Here is a 17998-nt window from a genome sequence, read left to right on the forward strand (position 1 = left end):
TTTCAGTTGGGCTGCAGAAATTGTCTGGTCCTCCTGTGAGGACATCAGCACAGCCTCCTCCTGGAGGGAGGTAAGCTGAAGACTTAACATTCCCCTCATCTTGCCATATCAAATCCCAAGGGTGCACAGTCCACTAAGAAATATTCAATTACTGGTGTTGTAGTTATGGTTTCTCCCTCTATAACAACACATCCAGTTGACAAAGGAAGTTCAATTAGTTTGTATCCTCTGACTTCTGCAGAAATGCCTGATAAACTCAGGCAAGCTGGAAGAAGGGCTAGAGACAGAGAGATGTTAATGAAATATGTAGAATGTTGGTTGAGTGGAATAATGCAATGAGTAGAAATTGGGGTGCATAATGAAAAGTATCTTAATAGATTGTTTGATTTCACACAGTGTGGTACATAGCACTCAAGTGTGGTACATAGCACTCAGCTGTTTTTACCTCCAGATGTAAGGAAGTAGCAAAAATAATTAAAGGAAAAGCTCCAAACTAGGAACCTATTTTAAATGCTGCAACTATTAACTTAGAACTTCACAAATGCATTTCTGATTTTAGGAGGGATACAGCAAGTCTGGGAAACCGTTAGAGGCATCCCTCCAAAATATGGACAGTTAAGAGGTGGAAAAAGTGTGCTCTGAAATGTTTGTATCAGGTATCACAAGCAGCATTCAGGACAGTATCAAACTAAACTGCTAATGTAGAAGTGACAATGGAGGATGGAGAAAGATTGAAAATAGCCTGGAAAAGTGGACAGCGTAGACAAAGAAGTAAAATCTGGGATTTAATGCAAGGAAATGCGAAGTACTTCACCTGCACGCTAATGAACTCAATGAATAATAGCAAACGGGTAAGTGGACTTTGAAAATACTAAGCAGCAAAACAAGCATAATGTAATTGCAAGATGCTAGGCTGTTACCTTAAATAAGTAAAATGCAGGAAATGAAAGACTGCATTCTCCTTCTATAGACCCCTGCCTTCACCCCCATTATGTTTTCTATTAAGTAAGCAAACGCTTAATATAGTGAATGCGGTTTAATCGACAGCTAAATGTCGAAATGGCAAAATCCAGAAGACATGGAACAGTGATTTTTTTCCCAGGGTAAAACATCACTGGGCCATTTTGGGGACTTTGCAGTCTCCTCCACTGTGGTGTGAACTCAGAGTTGGTATATTTAAGTAGGGGTGTGTGGGGGGTCTACAGTCCCCCACATCAGAGTGGGTGGGTGGGTGAAGCTCTCCACTTTATTTTATGGTTGGGTTTTTTTTTTTTTGGAGGATCAGTGATTTTTTTCCCTGGGAAAAAAATCGCTGTTCCGTTTGTTCGGAATTTTGTGTGTTCATTTTTTTTGGGTCGATTATACAGCATTCACTATTTTAAGCATTTGCTGTTATAATATAGACCCCCCCCATTCAAGGCACAGGTGGAGTAGCAAGATCAGCTTGGGAGAATGTGATCACAGTGAATGAGAACATACACAGGAACGTTACCAGGGTGATAAAGGGAACAGAGGGTATAGAACATAATAGTATCAGCTCAGCAAGATCCTGCCTAGGTGTTCTGCAGAGTCCTACAGCAGCAGAAGGAGAAAGGAGAGACTTTGGATTGATTAAGTACTTTTTGGCTTGTTTCTTGCTAGTTATTGCTAATTCTGCCTAAACGCTTGGTTTCTAGCTTTTATTGATACTTAAAAAGTGCGATAGCCATTCTACTGTGCTTTAAAGTGCTTATTTTGTTGTATTTGCCTTTATAAAAAACACATTTGCACATTTTATGCACTTGTATCAGCTCAGCAAGATCCTGCCTAGGTGTCTTGCAGAGTCCTACAGCAGCAGAAGGAGAAAAGAGAGACTCTGGATTGATTAAGTACTTTTTGTTTGTTTCTTGCTAGTTATTGCTAATTCCGCCTAAACGCTCAGTTTCTAGCGTTTATTAACACTTAAAAAGCTTATTTCAGCTGTTTACTGTACTTACTGTTTGCACTTTTAAAATCATTCCTGTGAGCATTTAAACTGTTTTAACTGTTGTAGGCTACACACTCAACTGCGATAGCCATTTTACTGTGCTTTAAAGTGCTTATTTTGTTGTATTTGCCTTAACTTCTTGAAAAAAATCAAAAACAAACAAACAAAAAAAACTATATCTACACTTGTTTCCCGCTTTTCTGAAGCTAGTAGAGTCCAGTTTTCAGAGTTTGATGAATCCAGGGCTGTATTGTAGTTTCCGTGTTGCTCATACCTTACTAGGATAGAAGGAAGCTTCTCTGTTCACCAGTGAGAGTGGGGAGCTTAGCGCAGCCTGTCTGTCCCTGGAGGGGTGGTTTTCAGCTCAGAATTTGTAGTTTATTGGCCATTTTAGGCTAATTTCTATCCCTTTCATCTTTCTGTTATAAAAGCCACTTTTGTGAGGTTTTGCGCACCGCACAGTGCTGGTTAGCTTGGGTTAACTATCCCGGGCTCCACAAAGTCTGCTCTTTAGTTTTTCCCTTATAACTAGTCAGTTTTTCAGCCTACGCACTCAGATCTGCATCTTCAAGCCCAGCACTTGTACTAAATCTGCTGTAGCACTAAATAATCCTCAGCACTCAACCCTTCATTTGCCAGGAGGGAATAGTCTATATACTTCCCTACTTGACAAAAGAAAACAGTCTTTACTACTTCCCCACTTAACAAAAGAAAACAGTCTTTACTACTTACTCTGGCATGTCAAAGGGACAGCTCCCGGTATACTGTCCAGTCTACCTGACGAACCTGGGCAGCATCTTGAGGCAATGTTACAACTGCCTCATGTATACAGACAACCCTCTCCTCCTACCACCAAACACTAATACCTACGATAAATGCACTTATACAGCTAATCTAGAGGCAAAGCTCTCTCCAGCCAAGACTGGAACAGACAGTCTAGAGGAGAAGGTAAAAACTCACAGCACCCCACTCACTTCACATAGTCCTACTAAACCAATACCTCCAAAACCCACACATAGAAACACCAAGACTTATATGAAGGCTCTGAATACAAATCTAAATCTGCCTAGGCAACAGAGACCTCCAAAGCAGACACACAAGCAACCTCATCCCACCAACACATCCCAAACAACACATAGCCCACAAACTCAGGGTACCATACAACCACAGCCCATAAGGCAAAACAACATACTCAACACACTAGTCATAGGTGACTCTATAGTCAGGCACACTGATGTCCCACTCACCAGGCTGGACAAAGAGAAGGTTACTGTCAGCTGCTTGTTGGGTGCCAGAATCCCCCACATAATGCATGCACTCAGGTCACTACAAAGCAAGTACAAATATGACTCTAAAGGCAGTTAGAAATAATAACTGGTAAGTTAAAAAGCCACTCAGCAAACCGTAGAAACTGGTTTGAACAGATTTATTGACATAAGATAAAAATAAAAAAGAAATACACCGTCCGATATAAATAACATCCAAAATATGTAACTGAGTACTAAGCGCTTTCACCCTGTCTCATTAGGGGCATCCTCAGAGTACGAATATGACTCTGTCATTGTCCATGTTGGTGTGAATGACCTGAGAAGTACCTCCCTGGACTACATGAAAAGAGACATGGAAGAGCTCTCCGATCTTGTAGACCAGGCAGGTATGACCCTAGCCCTGAGTAGCATTTTATTTTTTATTTATTTATTTTTTATTATTTTACATTTGTTGACTGGGCTAGTCTAACTGGATATATGTCCATTTTCAGTAGAGGCCCGGGAAGATAAGCTCTATGACAAACTGTAAACATAAATAATTAAAAAAGAAATATACAAAAAAAAACTGAAATTATAGTACTATATGCACTGACACATCTAGTTAATATGCACACTAGAGTTTCAAAAAATTACATGGGATACATTTCATAATGCAAAGAGCAGGCATACAATCTAGTTCAATGTACAAGTGAAGTACATCACTTAACGGCAAAGAAAAATACCGGTAGAGTACATCACTTAATGGCAAAGAAAAATAAAACAGGTGGTATACAGTCTAATGCCATGTACACTACATTACACAATAAAAGATGCTGCTAATGATCGGTAGAAGTAATAATTAGTTACAAAGAAAAATTAAAATGTTTTTAATAATTTTTTTTTCAAATAAGTGAGAGAGAGAAGAAATTAATGAGATACAGAGCAAAGAGGCTATATATTGTTAAAAAGGAAATGACAGAAGAATTAGGCAGTGCATAGTTTGGGTAGAGGACAGGTTTAGGCAGGTTTAGTACAGTGGCATGACCAATGTGTTTTGAAACAATGTTTCAGTCTTTTTTTGTAGAGTGATAAAGAGGAAATAGAGGAAGGGTCACAGGGGAGAAGATTCCAGAATTTTCCCACAGTATTGGAGAAAAGAGAATCCCCAGCCCTGTTGTTTGATTTAGTTGTTTTGACTAGAAGTTTCTGAAATGAGTGTAAGGACTTCAGATTATTATAGGGAGTGATGATGGTAGAGAGACTAGGAGTATTGGAAGGTTAGTAGAGAGTTTTATGTGTAATGATTAGTTGGTGGTACTTGATCAGATTCTGTAGTTCCAGCCATTCAAGCTGCTTTAAGTTAACACAGTGGTGAGTTACCAGTAGCAAATCTGGCTATATTATTGTAGGAGCTTTACAGATTACTGAGGTTGGCCTTAGATAGGTTGGTGAAAATGGAAGAGGCATAGAGGAGTGTAGAGATTAGATGAGTAGGTGCAATAGTAGTTCTAGCTGTGGGTGATAGGAAGGGTTTTATTCTGTACAGAGAGCCAAGTTTTTTGTTGACAGATTTAATTGTGTTGTTAATGTGTATTTCAAAGGAAAGACTGTTGTCTATGGTGACACCAAGTAGTTTGGTAGTTAGTTCGGGTGATATTATGGTGCCATTAGTGGAAGAAACAGAAAAATCTAAGGGGGTGGATTTCAGATTGGGATTGAAAAGGAGGAGTTTAGTTTTTGGGGGGTTTAAGAGTAGGCAATGATGAGTGAACCATTGTTCCACAGTGTTAAAGACATTTTGGGTAATGGAGTGAAGGTCAGAGGAGGTTTTAGCGGAGCATATAAGTGTAGAGTCGTCAACATATTGTATGGAAGTAGCTTGGGGAATTGCTTGATGAAGTTCGTTGATGAATATGGAGAAAAGGAGAGGTCCTAATATGGACCCTTGAGGTACACCAAGGTTAACTGGTAGGTGAGTAGATAGAGTGTTATGCCAAAGTACAGCCTGTTGTCTTGTATTTAGGTAGGATTGGAACCATTTGATAGAGAGTGAGTGTAAGGACAGGGATTTGAGGATATCTATCAGAATTTGATGATTTACCATATTGAATGCTTTGGACAGATTGATAAATAGTGCAGTAGATAGCAAATTGCAGTTATGGTTTCTGTTGATACAATCTGTAAAGGAAAGGAGGGCAGTGGTAGTGCTATGGGAAGGTCTGAAACCATGTTGACAGGTAGAGAGCAGGTTATTGTGGATTAGGTGGTCTAGTAACTGTCTGTGTATACATTTCTCCATAATATCTGCCAAAGGGGAAAGAAGAGCTATAGGACGATAATTGGAGAATTCGGTTGAGTTGCCACCTTTGTGCAGGGGGATAATATGGGAGACTTTCCAGATACTAAGGATGTGGCCTTCACTAATAGTTCTATTGATAAGAATGGAGATGGGGTAAGCAATTGATTTGGCAGATTTCTGTAGGTATTCAGCAGGAATTTGGTCTGCTGAAGGAGAGTATGGTTTCAATTTTTGGATTAGGGCAATAATATGGGTTGTTGGGACTGGTTGGAGAAGAAATGGTGGGGGCAGAGTTTTGTTGTAGGTAGGTAACATAAGATTAACAGATGATAATTGACTGGCTAGTGTTTGGATAGCATCAGTGAAAAAGGAATTGAAGGCATTGGCAGTATACATGGGATTTTCTTGGTCAGTATTTTGTGGGCTTGGTGTACTGGATTGACCTGGATCTAGTAATTGGTTGACGTTCGCCCAGAACTTTTGTGGGTTGTTATGGTTAGTCTTCTGAAACTGAAGGTAGTAGTTTCTTTTATCTGATAGTATAGCTTTCTTAGTGTTATTTCTTAATTCTCTGAAAATTTGTTGGTCAGCAGGATTTTTGGTCATTCTCCATTTAGCCCAGTATTTATTTCTAAGGTGCATTTTCTGTTTTGTTTCTTTTGATAGCCACGGGGCAGATCTGGTTTTGAATCTAATTGCACGGGTTGGGGCATGGGGATTGAGAATGGCTAAAAATTTGAATTAAAGTATTGTACTACTTCTTCTAAAGGGAGGTAATTTAAGAGAGACCAGTTGCATGCTCTAAGTTCCTTTTGGAAGAGATCAGGATTGAAGTTCTTTTTGGATCTGATATTCCTAATAGTGGTAGGAATGGGAGAATAGGATTTGTGCCTGATAATATAGATAAGTGAGTGGTCACTTAAATCATCAGGAAGGGTTCCAGATTGATATGTTTGGGGATGGTTGTTTATAAGAATCCAGTCTAATATGCTTTCCTTCTTGTTGTGTTTGTTTATCCTGGTGGGGGATGTGATGGTTTGGGAGAAACCGTGAAGGTTAATGTGGGTGGTAGGGTGACTACTACTACAGCAATTCCAATCAATGTTTATATCACCAAGGACTATAGTTTCTTGGGGAAGGTGTTGAGATAACCAGCATAGGATATTTTCCATGGTGGTATTGCTGTTACCGGGGGGGGGGGGGCTAGATAGATACAAATAATATAGATGGCTTTGGCTTTGTTAAGTTCAGGTTTGGATATGAGAATTTCTGCATTTGTATTTAGAGGTGGTTTAGTGTCATAGGTAGTTAATTGTAATCCTGATTTAGATAGAATAGCAACCCCACCACCCTTTTTGGTTACATGGTTGAGTCTTAGAATATTATACCCTGGTGGGATGATTTCATTATCTTTAGTTGTAGGTTTTAGCCAGGTTTCTGTTAAACAAAGAATGTCAAAGGAGTAGACATCTAAGAGGGCATGGAGATGAGCTATTTTATTGTTAATGCTTCGAATATTAAGGTGACCTACAAGGAGTGAATTAGATTGTCTAGTGATGAAAAAATTAGTGGTTTGGTTGGGATGGGGAGAGAGGTTGGGTTTGTTAATGGCCCTAGGTTTGGGTGAATGTCTCCATCTTTTAATAAATGGAGGTGTTTGGGATAGTATGGACTAGGGAGTTTGCTATTTGTGAGTAGGGATTTCTTGGTATTGAGGTTGTTATATCTAATGTGGTGTATTCTGTGATATGTTGATAGTAGGTAACTAGGAGTAGTTGTTATGTTGGCATGGTTAGAGAGGAAAGGTAGATATAGGGAGCTGGTTTGTTTGTTAGGATGGTGAAAGTATGGAAGTAACGGAGTTTCATAGGAGGAGAGTATGTAAGCAACAGTCAGAGGTGGAAATAATATAATAATGAGTAGTAGTTGGAAGTGAACATTGGAGTGTGATTTATTCATTTTAATGGGTATATAAGTAATTGAGTTATATGTAGGTATGGAAGTAAAGTAGGTATGGAGGAGGGGTACAGAGAGATTATATGAGTAGATTAAGAGGAGAGGTTTGAGAAGGTAGGAGTAGAGATATTTGAGCAAATAAAAATGTTAATTAGAGTACTGGGTGGAGGAAGGGGTGTGGTTTGTAAGTATAAGTGTAGGACCCCAGGGGTGGGTGGGAATAGGGGGTAGGGTGAGGAGTGGAGTGAGCCCGCAGGGCGAACAGAGCAGGTAGAAACAGGTAAGAAGCAGCTGTGGAAGAAACAATCAGCAGTGCAGGCTTCAGAAGGTAAGTTTGCAAGTCTTAAATAGGTAAGAACAGTGAAGAGAGAACCTAAAAATGGTAGTAAAAGATAGTATAGTACAGGGTGTAGCTGGAGGAGCTAAAAACAGGTCTGGGACTACAGAAAAATAAGGTAAGTAAAATAGACATAGGAGGATAAGAGTACAGATAGGATTGGGAAGAAGGGTGCCCCCAGTAGACAGGTCTATAATTACAGGTAGCTCTATTGTGGAGGTAGCTGTGTAAAGACAGGAGAAGAGTGAGAGCTAGGATGGGGAGTTACGTGTAGACACTAGATGGAGAACTGCGTGTTAGATATTAAAGAGGGAGGGGGTAGAGGCTGCTGGCTGTCCTGACTCAGAACGTGCTTAGGCCCTATAGTAATGGTACAGTGGTAGAAAAGTAATCTGGCAGTAGTTAGACAGCAAACATACTTTTCTTGTATCCTTGAGTGGGGTTGTAGGGAGTTTAATGCTGAGAGGTGAACTCCGCTGGAGTTTGGAGAGGGTCCTTTGGTTTCTATAGTCTAGTGTTGGAAGCACACGAAGAGCAGGGAATCTTAAGGAGGAAAATAGACAAAGTGGGGAGAGAAAAATCAAAGTTAGCACAGGTTAGGCTAGTGTGGTCAAATTACACAAGATATTCACAGAGACCATGTATAAAGATAGTATCAATGCAGTTCCATTTACTTGGTTTTCAATTATTAGCAATGAAGCTTCTAATACTCTACACAATTCAGGTACCAGAGGGCTACTTGTGGTAATCTCTATAAGAGAGCCATAGTTACAAGGCCATTTCTTGGCCTGAAACGCAAAACAGTAAATGTAGATAGTGATAAACAGTTGTTTTTCCAGTTAAGGTTAACTACACCCTGTACTATACTAAGGTCAACTACACCCTGTACTATACTATCTTTTACTACCATTTCTAGGTTCTCTCTTCACTGTTCTTACCTATTTAAGACTTGCAAACTTACCTTCTGAAGCCTGCACTGCTGATTGTTTCTTCCACAGCTGTTTCTTACCTGTTTCCTGCTTAGTAACCCATTTCTCTTCTTACCTCTCTACTATCTAACCTTCTCCCTGCCCTCTTGGCTCCAGTTGTCTGTCTCTTACCTTTGTCTTTTCTTTCTCATTTTCAACTTATACCTTGTTCACATCTTGCAATGATATTACTCTGTCTGTTTTGATACTGTCTGTCTCAATCTCTTGCCCCTCCTACCTCTACCTACACTTCCCCCTACTCCCCTCCCCTATCCATCTTTTTCCCTTTAGACTCCCATAAATACCCTGGGTTTAGTGGGGCGCCATCTTTAGTAATCTAGAAAAGGCCCTGGCTGCTGTCTGCTCCTCTCCCAGCGTCTTTCTTTCCCTGTGATTCCCTGCTCTTCCTGTGCTTCCAACACTAGACTATAGGAACCAAAGGACCCTCTCCAAACTCCAGCGGGGTTCACCTCTCAGCATTAAACTCCCTGCATCCCCACTCGAGGATACAAGAAAAATTCCCTGCTTTTCCTGTGCTTCCAACACTGGATTATAGGAACCAAAGGACCCTCTCCAAATTCCAGCGGGGTTCACCTCTCAGCATTAAACTCCCTGCATCCCCACTCAAGGATACAAGAAAAATTCCCTGCTCTTCCTGTGCTTCCAACACTAGACTATAGAAACCAAAGGACCCTCTCCAAACTCCAGCGGGGTTCACCTCTCAGCATTAAACTCCCTGCATCCCCACTCAAGGATACAAGAAAAGTATGTTTGCTGTCTAACTACTGCCAGATTACTTCTCTACCACTGTACCATTACTATAGGGCCTAAGCACATTCTGAGTCAGGACAGCCAGCAGCCTCTACCCCCCTCCCTCTTTAATATATAACACTCACTTCTCAATCTAGTGTCTACACATAACTCCCCATCCTAGCTCTCACTCTTCTCCTGTCTTTACACAGCTACCTCCCTCATAGAGCTACCTGTAACTATATATATATATATATATATATATATATATATATATATATATATATATATATATATATATATATGTGTGTGTGTGAAGCATCCTGCCTTCATCAAGAATGATACCACAGTACAAGGATAAAATGATCAACTTCAACAATTGGCTAAGTTTCTGGTGTCTTTCAAAGGGGATCCAGTATCTGCCTGCTTGGGTTGACATGTTTGACAGGCCACAATGCTTCACCAAAGATGGGCTGCACCTGTCACCCCTGGGATTTTGGATACTGGCCAAGGCTCTTGCTGCCCCCATAGTGCCTTTTTTAGGCAAAGCTCAACAGACAAACCCACCACCGTAAGAACTACAAGTGACAAAAAACTGAGGGCAATGCTGCTCAATGCTAGGAGTCTAAACCTCAAAATGCACTCACTCAAGGCACTCCTCAAAATGGAGAACATCTATATCTGTGCAGTGACTGAAACCTGGTTAAAGGCTCCCAAGAGCACCCTAGCACTACCAGGCTATAATTCATACCACATGTTTCGGCCACAAAACCCGGATCAAAACACTAAGGGTGGAGGTGTGCCCATATTCATCAAGGATATCCACACCTCCAGGCTAGTTGCACAACACAATGCCTCTGAGATCATCCAAGTGCAACTAATCCTGGGCAAAAATGCATTCCAAATTGTAGCTTGTTATAGATCCCTAACCATGAACCAGGACCCACACTCCTCATTCCTGGAGACATTGGAAAAAATGAGTTTCCAACCAAATGCCCTAATAATGGGTGATTTCAATTACCCTAACATAAACTAGGAAAACTACTCTTGTACTAATCCCCTTGCTTAATGATTCCTGGAAATTATAAACTCTAATGCCTTGGATCAACTTGCCAACACCCCCACCAGGGACAACAATATTCTGGACCTGGTCATTACCAACATGGCTGACCGATGCTCAACATCCGAGATCAACTCCTCGCTGGTTATATCAGACCATAAAATAATCACCCTAGATATCCACATCCTGACCCCACCCCCACACAAGGAATCCATCGTAAAAAAAGTTCTCCAAAGCAAACTTCACACTACTCAAAACAGAAGTGGCTAACTTTGTGATGCAACTGCAGATGGATAATACAGTCACGACTGCTGAATCCTCACAAATGCACTCTACAAGCACCTGCATGAGTGCATGGATCGTGCTATTCCTAACAAAATCAAGATACTATCCTCCAGAAAAAGGAAGCCAATCTGGTGGGCCCCTGCCATTAACAAACTCTACAACAGAAGGAAGAAACTATTGCAAAAGTGAGTAAAAACCCATGACTGGAGGAACTCCCTGACAGGCCTCAGTAAGAAGCTAAGATCCCTCATAAATTCTGCCAAAGCAAATTTTTGAAAGAAAAATTGCCATGGATTCCAAAGACAATGACAAGGCATTCTTTAGCTATGTCAAGAATCTCCAGATCTGTGCTGAGCTATAGCAGAATGGCACAAAATATACAGAGCCAATGGATATTGCCAACATCTTGGCAGATAGGTTCAGTGCTAACCTTGCTCTCCTCTCACCCCCTAAGGGGCCTATAACTATACCAAATGATTGTAGAGCCCCATTAATCACAAACACACAGGTAAAAATGGCACTCTCTAAAGCCAAAAACACAGTGTCCCTGGGACTGGACAACATCCCAGGCTGCATCTTACATGAACTCCAAAATGAACTAGCCCCACACCTAAACTCCATGTTCAATCACAGCCTCACCACAGGCTATGTGCCCACTGAATGGCACACAGCAACAGGTATCCCACTCCACAAAGGAGGCGCCACCACAGATCCCAGGAAATATCGACGTATTAGTCTGACAAGCCTGGTCTGCAAGGCCATGGAACATATCATCATGGAATTCATAAACAAAGACTTTGATAACCTCTAATCTTTGGATGCAAGCCAATTCAGATTTTTAAAGGATAGATCATATCTCCTAAACCTGGCAAATGTCTTTGAAACAGTTACCAAGGCCAAAGATGAGGGCAAGGTGGTCCACACAGCCAACCTGGACCTCGCTAAAGCCTTTGATACTATCCCCCCCATTCAGGAATCAAAGATAAACTCAGCAACCTTAACATAAACCCTTATGTCATGAGATGGGTGGCCAACTGGCTCACAGACAGAACTCACATGATGAGAGTCGCAGACTCCAGATCCGATTCCAAACCAGTGACAAGTAGAGTGCCCCAAGGTTCAGTCTTGGGACTTCTCCTGTTCGGTATATACTTCTCTGAAGTGCAAGTGAACACTGAGGGTCTATGGCTAACCAAGTTTTCAGATGACTGCAAACTGAGTGCCATAATCGATTCTCCTGCCGACATAGACATCCTGCAAAAGGGCCTCACCAAGACAGATACCTGGTGCCAAAACCATGGCCTCAAGCTAAATGCCAACAGGTGCATTGTCATCCCCTTTGGTAAAAACATGGTAACCATGAATTACCAAATAGGGGGAAGTTCACTTAACACATAAAGTGTGATAAGAGACCTTGGGACCCAAGTAGATAGTAACCTCTCCTTTGATAATCACATTACCACAGTGGTCAGAAAATCTTTCTACATGGCCCAACTAATCACAAAAGTGTTCACATCTAGAAAAAAAGGAAGTCATTGTCCCCCTCTACTCATCACTTATCAGACCCCTCATTGAGTACAATGCCCCATTTGGGATGTACTTCACAAGACACATACAACAACTGGAGAGACCCCAAAAATAACTCACCAAGAGGATTGCTGGCCTCAAACTGTTGCCCTATGCCGACTGGCTCACGAAACTCAAACTCTAATCTGTTGCATACTACTTACTCTGAGGAGATCTCTGTCTGACATACAAAACTATGTCAAACCCAGAATTGATGGACATGCTCCACTTAAAGAAATCCCAATATCCCTGAGCTACATGCTTTAGGGAGCTAAACCTCACCACATTAATAAATAGGACATGTTGGAGGGATAGATTCTTGACCCAGAGACTTCCAATGCTCTGGGACAAAATTCCCATCCACATCAAGCAGAGCTCATCATTAGCACTCTTCAAGAAAAACCTTGATTCACCACTGGGATCATGTCTGTGGCTCTGCTCAATAGAGGGGCAGGAATTTAATCTATATGGGTGGTGAAAGCCAAGACACTTTTGGAGTCTATATTAGATGAGCGACTGTTCTGATGTTCGAATCATAGATGGTCGACATCATATGATCAAACGTCGGAAAGGTTGAAGGTGAAAGTCAGCAGCTTTTCACTTGCAGAATGGGAAATTTTCCCTTTCTGCACTGAAGTGCATTCTCAGAGTTGGTATATTTAAGTAGGGGGGTGGGGGGGTGCAGGGGGGCTTGCACCCCTGCTCAGAGTGGTAAGGTAATTGTTTTTTATTTTATTATATAGTCGATGTTTCAAACTTCTCTCATATGAGGTTCGAAGTTTTGAAACTTCGACTATATAATATAGACCCCACTTTTGGCTAGGCTTACCTATGCCGTCGGGCCAATAGCCTAGTACCTACCTATGAACCTATAAATCTAAGTGATCAGCAGCGATAAATCTTTTTTTACTAGAAGATAAGCAAGAAGGATATTGGAATGGATGCACAAGAAAGTCAGAAAACAGTGTGAAGATCATTTCTTGAGAGGAGGAGGAAGTGGACATCACTACCAGCCTGAGGGTTTGTCATTCAGCTTACATACTAAATAGTAATTTTCATGGAATGGAGTAAGGAAAAATAAGTTGCATATGTAAACATGTAGTTGTCTGTAAGACTCTGGGGTTCAGCAAGAAGACATGGGTGGGTCGGTGGGTAAGAAAAATGGCAAATGAGGGGCAACAAGCTAAAGAATGTTAGCTATAGGAAAAGGTGAAAAAATCTTTTGACGACACAAATATGCAATGTAATGACTTCTGTCAGCATACCTGTCAAGGTTTAAACATCTCAGATTATACTCATTTAAATATATTTTCCAAAGCCCTTCCTCATAATCAAACATATTTATGTGGCATAGGCTCTACGCAATAATGCATAACTATATAGTATTAAAGAACTTGGTACAATTTATTAAAACATGCAGATATTGACCATTGACCATTGACTGTAATACAAAATTACTTGATTAAAACACATTATAAGACTGGTGGAATATAAAGCATAAGTAACTAGTGTGTACTAAAATCGATTAACTCATGCAATGCCTATAATAAAAACTTAGTAATATTCAGATATTTATACATTTAGAGAACAGCAAGGAAGAACAATAAGTCTAAAGATTAAAAAATGAAAATGAATAAACTACTTATAAATACTCGCCCTTTGCTATTCTGCTGTAGGTGTGAAAGCTTAACTTTCTCCATTGTTGCTTACTCTTGGAGAAAATTAAAACATTTTTGCATCTGACAAAAGACTGTCAGAATTTGATTCAGTTTATTCTATCTCTATGACAGCCTTGCTTTCAAGTATATCTGTATACCAATATGTCACTAGGATGTCAAAACTGAATTAACGTGAAATATGTTAATGTTGTAATCACCCGCCTCCAGCTCATGCCATTAGTGGAAAGTTTTTTTTGGATCAGATAACCCAGAAATAAATAGAATGGATATAACTCTTTTAATGCTTGTCAGTGATTCTGAGTTGTGAAATAATCAGCATGTGTGATTAAAAGTTAGATTGTTTAACATGTTTAGAAAATTATTAAAATGTAACACAAATTTGAAATATACTGCAGTAAACATTGTTTTATGTGGGACAATTTGTTGACATTCCACTAAACTGGATAAGTCAGTTTATGGGGGGATCATGTAGAGAGAAGATGGCATAGTGGGTATAATAAGTCCATACCTCTCAACTGTCCAGATTATTGCAGAATTCCCAGATTTTTGTCTCAAATTGTTGTACTGTTCTGCATAAACCTTATGACTATCTGACAAATCAGTGAAGATTGAAGTCATTAAATAATGGTAGACATTTGAGGCTCAGACTTCATATCCTTGAGAAAATGCATTCAAATACAAAACCTGTTATTCTAGCAACATTCTAGTTTTATAATAGGAATTATTAAAATCTGTCCCTATTTTTGGGCCATTGTCCTCCCATTATTTCTGGTTTCATCCACATTTCTTTTGGTAAGAGGTTGAGAGGTATCATCATAATGTTTCACATCTCCTCCACAGATACAGGGGGGGGGGTGAAGAGTGCAGAAGGCTTGCTTGAATGCAGTAGCAATGTCTTTGTGTTGTGTTTTTCTCATTTTTTTATTTTTCAAATACATTTGAATGAATGCCATATTATTTATACATAACATCTTAAATAACTATGTATGCTATTTACATTAGCCTGACACTATAACAGATCTTAATGTATACAGTTACTTTATAAGTATGTCCAAACCATAGTCAGAGTGTCTGATCAATTATTGTATAGTGTCAATCAACAATAAGACTTTTCCGCAAGGGTTGTTTATAAATGGCTTTGGATAAATTCTTAGTTCTTTAACTTTAATTTCCAATTGTGCTGTGGCCTTCAGTAGGCTGTAGAAGTCTTCCAAAGTTGGTATTGTGTTTGTATTCCATCTTCTTGATATACACTTCCTTGAGATTGCAAGTATAGTCCATGCTAGATACATGTTTGACCTAGTCAAATGAGGACTTTCGTTTACATTTAATAATACAAGAACTTTAGTTAAATAAAATGATTTATTAAATAAAGCTTGTAGAAAGTTATTAAAACCATTCCAAAATGGTTTACTTATAACACAATCAAAGAAATTGTTGTTCCAATCTGCATTGTGCACTTGCTCACATCTCCAACATATTCCTTTTATGGAAGAACTAATTTTACTGATTCTGTCTGGGGTTAAGAATGCTCTTTGCAAGCATTTCCAATTAAAAATTTTCCATTATTGTGTAAAGGATGTATATTTTATCGATAATAAGATATCTGTTTTAATATCTTCAGTTAACTGTATTGAGTGTCCTTTTGTTATACAGTTCCAGTATGAGGTTTTGGGTGTTGCTTTATAGTTTATCAATATTTTTTTTAAATTTTGAAATACTGTTTCTCATGTCAAAGTCATTATATATATGATTTCATATATGTATTTTGTAAATTTAGGTATTTCTCTAAATGAAGAATTGTTAATTATTCTACTTAAATCTTGTGAATATGACAGAATGCTCTGTAAAGTTAGCCAGGCCTGTTGTATAATTTTGTATGTTGTTTTTATTACTTGCATATCTAAAACTTTTAGTTCTTTGATACATTGGAACCAACAAACAAATCCTTTCTGTTCCCAGGAATTAATAATTTCTCTATATGTTTTATGTGGAAAGTTCTTTGTGACTATAAATGGTGTTAAAAAATCAAGCCAGATTTTTAAATCTATATTTGCATTAATAATTTTCCTAAATGAGTCAATGTAATAATTAATCATACGAGTTTTAATGGGTTTAGTTATGTTATATTGCATACTAATACATAATATGTGCCATGGCAAATTGTTTTTATCTGTTATTTGAAATTTTGTTTTGTAAATCAAATTTGTTTATTGATATTACAGTTAGTAATTCTTTCCAATTTTCAGGGTAATTTGGACTTATCCAATCTGAGATTGTTTTCGATATTGATGCTTTTATATATGCTTCTGTAACTGGAAAGTTTAATCCTCCCTGTTTCCATGGTCTGATATGATGTATTAAAGCTATTCTGTTTCTTTTAGGAAACCATACAAATGTTATTAGGCATGAATATATTTCTTTAGGTATATTCATTTCTGGTAACAGTTGTATTGTCAAGGCTATATATAGGATCTTGGGCAGTAAAACCATTTTTATTAACTGTAGTCTAGCTTCAAATGTTAATATTATTTTGTTCCATTTTTCCACAGAGATTTTAATTGTGTTGATGATATTATTGTAGATTTTTGAGGCAAATTCATTATTATCCTTGCATAACTCATTTCCTAGATATTTTAAGGTAGATTCTTGTTTCCCTATGATGTGATCCCCCTTAGTTTGCAGTTCTTTGTTTATTTAAAAATACAAATTTTGATTTTGATTTATTGAAATGGAGTACTGAAGTAATGTAAAATTTGTCAATTAATATATCTAATTCTTCTACTGTCACTTTTGAATTAGATAATGCTGGTAATATGTCATTAGCAAACAGCATTACTTTAGAATTGTATTGTTCATAAACATCCATTCCTTTGATTTTTATATTGTTACAATTGAATATGACAATATTTCAATAGCCAAAGCAAATAGAATTGGTGACATGGGACATCCTTGTTTAGTGCCTTTTGTTATATGTATAGATTCAGAGGTAAAAGGATCTAACTTGACATACGCTAAATTATTTGTATATATATTCTTTAGGAGATGAAAAAAAAAGATGCAGGAAATTCACATAGCATTAAGATTTTGAATAAATAGTCCCAATTTAAGGAATCAAATGCTTTCTCTATATCTAAGCCAATTATGAGTATTTATTTTCTTTATTAACATAATCTGTAAGAGAAATTATCCTTTTAATATTGTCATGTGTGTGTCTGTGATATATAAATCCAGTTTGATCATTATTAATTGTTTCGGATAGTGGTGTTTTCATTCTGTTAATTAATATTGTCATAAATATCTTATAGTCATTATTTAATAATGATATAGGTCTATATGAGGTACAAAGGTTTGGGGATTTATTCTCCTTTAGGATTGGTGTTTAAGGAATATCTCCAAGAGGGTGGTATTAAAGCTTGTGGCTGAATTTCTAATAGAGTTTTATGGAAGAGGGATAGTATATTTGAAGGAAAAAGTTTATATATTTCCATAATTATGCCATCTATACCCGGAGCTTTATTATTTTTACCCTCTTTTATTATATCTGTAATGTCTTTGTAGGATATGGGTGCTTGCAGAGCTAGTTTTAATTTTTCTAGTATTTGTTATATTAGAACATTTTTCATAAAATTTTAATTGATCAATATCTATATTTTCTTTTTGGAAATGTTCCATATAGTGATTTCTATAGGCATCAAGAATATCACCTATATTTGAGGCATTTTTTCCTTTCTTTTCATGGATGATACTTGTAATGTTATTAGCTTTTGATTGTATTTTGATTCATGTGGATACATTATGTAGATATTTGGGAGAAGTAGCCAATGTATTAATTTTTAGTTTTTCTAAAACTAAACTAGTTTTATGTATTAGAATTTTGTTGTA

This window comes from Protopterus annectens, chromosome 4.part0 (genome assembly GCF_019279795.1).
Source record: "Protopterus annectens isolate FY-2018-M chromosome 4.part0, PAN1.0, whole genome shotgun sequence".
Taxonomy (NCBI): Eukaryota; Metazoa; Chordata; order Ceratodontiformes; family Protopteridae; genus Protopterus; species Protopterus annectens.